This window comes from Herpailurus yagouaroundi, unplaced genomic scaffold (genome assembly GCF_014898765.1).
Source record: "Herpailurus yagouaroundi ecotype Mexico unplaced genomic scaffold, PumYag 186, whole genome shotgun sequence".
NCBI classification, from domain to species: Eukaryota; Metazoa; Chordata; class Mammalia; order Carnivora; family Felidae; genus Herpailurus; species Herpailurus yagouaroundi.
The window spans coordinates 16,772,357-16,777,324 of record NW_024412417.1 but is presented as its reverse complement, the minus strand read 5'-3'; the positions used below and the strand labels follow the sequence as shown (position 1 = coordinate 16,777,324).

The window sequence follows — 4,968 nt, the reverse complement described above, 5'->3', positions numbered from 1 at the left end:
TACGACTCAACATGCTCAGGGCTGTTCTCACAAGATCATCATTGCCATTTCCGATATATTTAACTGGAAAACAGAATCTGCAGGGGTTGGCCAGCCTAGAAGAAGACCTGAACTTGGCAGGTCTCAACCATGCACTGGAGAAGTATCCACCTGATCGTCTGTTCTTCGCTGATCAGCTGAAGACACTCATCTGGATCTGCAGATGAATCCTGTTCTGTCCTATTCTCGGACACGAGAGACGGGATACGGCAAAGGAGAAGCAGACAACACTGAGCTGCTCACAATGTGGGTACATTCCTGTCAGACAGCACCTTCCCTGCGCATTCACAGCCCTGCCACAGGCCCTGACTGTCGGGAGCCCTGGGTGTCCCGGAACTCACTTCATCCTGTCCACCAATTTCCCCAGAAGGGACTCTTCTAAACCTCCAGTGAGACGAAGCAAGAGAGGGACACTCTGCTCAGTATATCTTCTCCTGGGAATCTTCATTATGATGCCAACATTGCCCTTGCCTCACACAGCTAGGTTTGCTGATGCTACTCGGTTTGGAGAGGGAAGGTTGCATTGAAAGAAGAACTCACGGGGCAGCTCTAAGATCCTGGTAAAAATCGACTTTGGAAACCTGTGGGAGAACATGAGTTTTTAATTTTATAATTTTCCTTTAAGTTTATATGTGCATTTTGCACGTTTTCCTGTATGCATGTGACACAGGTAAGTAATCCTAAAAGTTATGTAAGAGAAACCATTAGTTAACATTGTGCTGGGTGAAATAAATCAGATTCAGAAGAGGGCATACTTTCTACACAAAATTCTTAAACAAGCAAAGCTAGAGCGGTGGGATAGTAACTGGAAGGAAGTGCATGCCCAGGGGCTTTTGGGAAGCACACAGAATGCTGATATTCTGTTTCTTGATCTGTATGCTGATTCAATGGGTATGTTCGCTTTGTGACAATGGACTAAACTGAGTATTTCCCAAATCCATGGAAAAGGATTAATTGACCCTAATGTGGAAACAACTTACTCTCTTATTATCCCATCCACCTTGAATGAAGCGCCCAAAGCCCAGAAGCAAGAGGCAGTAGCTCATCTAGTGCAGGTTTCGTGAACAAACACAAAACCAGGGTCACTTATCTCTCATTTGCCTCATGGTCCAGTCTATTTATCAGACTGGAGACACTCAGAGCCCAGGAGGCCTCACTGGATGTGACAGGAGGTGATGGGAGCCATCATGCTCCTACTACGCTTGCTACTACTGGGCTGTGCCTGAGGGATGCGTTGAGGGATGGCGAGGAGATGAACCGACTCTGAGCGTCTTCTGATCAAGCAGAATGTGCACAGGAGTTCACCTCCTCTGGCCACGCCGCAGCCTCGTACAATGCTTTCTTCTCACTCTGCCTTGCTTGCCCTCCTACTAATACACCAACTGAGCTCAGTCACATGGGGATTTATCCTTTATTGGTTCGGGCTTAGAAAAGCCAATGTTCAGAAAACTAAAATGTGGCACTTTTTCCAGTTATATTGGAAACATCAAACAAATTTTGCATTTTTAGAAAAGTCCCTCTTTCCTGCATCCCCCAAAGCAAGAACATCAAAACTTTTTAATAAAAGTCTGTCTGTATACAGTCTCGTTGTTGATACAAGTGTATCAAAATAGCACAATACACTAAAAGCTGATCAATATCATTTTTCCCCCCCGTAAGTATGTTAAAATTAATTTCCACTCACTACCTCTTACCAGCTTTTAAACGTATTTTGTTGTTGCACGGTGAGAAGAGAAGGACACTGGAACATGTAGGCCCGGTCCAGCAGGCAAAATCCTTTCTGGGGTCTTTCTGTTCTTACACCTTGGAATGAGCAGCAATGTGAATGCCTCCGAGAGAACGGAAGAGAGCTGGCCAAGAGCCATCTTGGGAAGGAGTCCTCCATGGGGAATGGTTTCCTGCCAGGAGCAAATCCACATTAGCTCAAAGAAACTAGAGATGAACTGTCAGATGTAGCCACTGAGGGGAGCAGCCATCACTGATTATCTGGAGTTTGCATCTAGCCATGCCAGAAAATGAGTTCCAGCTCCCCAGCAAGGAGGAATTGGCGCAAAAGCAGGTGAGGAATGGATGAGAAACAGGAAGTAGTATTTGGATGTCATTTGCTATACCCAGGTAGTATTAAAGCCACAGAGCTACATACCTGTCAGATTAGTGCTTTGCTGATTCTTACCTCTTGTCCCTCTCCCAGCTCCCACTCTGAAGATGTCAAAGGCTGCATAGTGATAAGGGGGGTGAGGGGGTGAGAAGTGTTAAATCACATGAAAGATTGAAGTTTAATATTAGATCAGACTAGACTTTTTTTTTTTTAATTTTGAAAGAATTTTAGACTTACAGAAAAGTTGCAAAACTAGCACAGAGTTCCCATATAATTTTCACCCGGTTTCCCCTCAGGTTAGCATTTTTGATAACCGTAGTACAATTATACAAAGAAATTTATATTGGTAGAATACTATTACCTGAACTACGGAACGCACTTGGATTTCACCAGCTCTTCCACGGATATCCTTTTAATGTTCCAGGATCTGGTCCGTTGCGCATTTAGTTTTTCTGTGTCCCCAGTCTCCTCCAATCTGTGTTCTGTGGCTCCTTGTCTTTTATGACCTTGAAAGAGTCCTGGTCAGTTACTTTGTAGATTATCTCTGTTTGAGTTTCTTGATGTGTCCTCTCATGACTGGATGAAGGTCATGTATTTTAGCAAGAATACCACAGAACTGATGTATCCTTCTCAGTGCAGAACATCAAGGGATACATGATACTAATAAGATACATTGCATGTATCTATTGCTAACAGTGCTACCTTGGCTCAGGTGATGTCAGCAGTTTCCCCCCTATAACGTTACTGTTTTCCCCTTTCTAACTAATAAAGATCTTGGGGGAGACTCTTTGAGGCAATGAAAATAAGCAGTTTCTCCTCAAACTTTTGCCTATTAATTTTAGCAAGTAATTGTTGCTGTGGTGTACTAATGATAATTTTCTATTTCCCTCATTCTTCTACATTTATCAGTTGAAATTATTTTGAAAGGAAGAGCTATTCTTTCCTTCGCATTTATTTATTTATTCAATTATTTAGATTTATCAGTATGAACTCATGGATATTTACTTAATTCTATGGGTTATAATACATTATTATTATTTTACTGCTCAAAAATCTTAGCTTTGGCTGTTGAAAGCTCTTTCGTGTTGATTCCTATGCCCTTTTGACATGTCCCCATCCTTTTTGGAGCATTTATTTTTGGCACCAAAAGATAATCCAGGCTGATCTTGTGTTTTCCCTGCTGGAAGCCAGGAACCAACCGCTTCTCCAAGGAGGCTTTTCTTGTACCAGGATCCAAGCTAGGATTATATATTTCATTGAATTTTCATGTCTAAACCTAGTTTGGTTCCTTCGTTCCTTCGCCCCCCACCCCCCACCCCATTGGATATAGATATGCACACACACACACACACACACACATATCTACATATATATATAGATATACATGTATGTGTGTATATAATGGTTGCATATATATATGTGTGTGTATATATATATATATATATATATATACATATGCAAACACATGCCCATAGACACCTGTATTTCTTTATCCATATGAAAACCTGCGCACACATACATAACAAAAACATGAGTCCATATTGATACTTATGATTCCAATCAAATGCCTCTTGGCTTATTCTAGCTTTCCCACCCCTACCCCTGTACTATTTATGATTTCTTTATCTAACCTTGAAAAACCTGGCTTTCATTATCTGTAATACATTTGTTTATTTTTCAAATCTAGTATAAAAATATAAAAATAGCTTCAGAATTGGTAAGCTACAGATCTGTGAGAGACAAATGTCCTAACCAGAATAAAATATTTGTGTGTGTGTTTTTTTTGTCTTTTGCCTTACATTAGCCAGTCGAAATACTATTTCCATTTTATGTGGTAAATGTTATTCATGCAGAATATGATTAGGTTCATTCATTATAGGTTCTGTGAGTTTCCCACACATTGTTGATTTTTTTTTTTAACATTTATTTATTTTTGGGACAGAGAGAGACAGAGCATGAACGGGGGAGGGGCAGAGAGAGAGGGAGACACAGAATTGGAAACAGGCTCCAGGCTCTGAGCCATCAGCCCAGAGCCCGACGCGGGGCTCGAACTCACAGACCGCGAGATCGTGACCTGGCTGAAGTCGGATGCTTAACCGACTGAGCCACCCAGGCGCCCCACATTGTTGATTTTTAAAAATTTATATGCAGTAAAATTTGCTGGTGGACAGCCTATGGGATGTGACATATGCAGACTTGTATATTTCCCATAAAGTTATGATATAAAACAATACTATTATCCTAAAAATTTCCTCCTGTTCCCCTTTGTAGTCAGACAATCCCTTGTTATCCCTGTTAACCATTGGTTTGTTTTTCTTTCCAATTGTTCTACCTTTTCTGGAATGGCATATAAATCATATCATATAACATGTAGCCCTTTGGTTCTGGTTACTTATGCTTATCAAAATGCAATTAAAACTTATACATGTTTGTTTTTTATGGATGTGCCGGTATGTTTATACATTCACCAATTGAATAACATCCGGTTGTTTCTAAATTTGGGCAAGTGTGAATAACCCTCTATCAACACTCACATACAGACTTTTGTGTAAGATTTTCACTATACATTTGTGAATATCCAGAAGGAGAGTGATTGGGTCATTTCATAAGTGTACGTTTAAACTCATAGCAAAATTAAAATTAAATTAAATTAAATTAAAATTAAAATTAAAAAACCCGTTACAGTGTATGCCACAATATCTATACCATTTTGAACTCCTACTAGCAATGTGGTAACTTCTCGTCACTCTGCACCTTGCCAGCATTTGGTATTTAATGTTTTAGCCATTCTAAAGATGTACAGTAGAGGGGCACCTGGGTGGTTCAGTTGC

General features: G+C 40.5%; 1 long non-coding RNA gene across 2 annotated transcripts; it reads right to left on the bottom strand.

Moving 5' to 3' along the window:
• Window positions 1–407: 407 nt before the first annotated feature.
• LOC121042844 (uncharacterized) lies at window positions 408–3,075 on the bottom strand. Of its 2 annotated transcripts, none has more exons than XR_005796486.1 (4): window positions 2,499–3,075; window positions 2,183–2,254; window positions 1,734–1,937; window positions 408–620 (listed from the first exon to the last, which is right to left on the bottom strand). It is a non-coding gene; the product is annotated as an uncharacterized LOC121042844 (long non-coding RNA). The 2 variants fall into 2 exon arrangements; XR_005796485.1 differs by having other exon boundaries at window positions 2,213–2,254.
• Window positions 3,076–4,968: the final 1,893 nt, after the last annotated feature.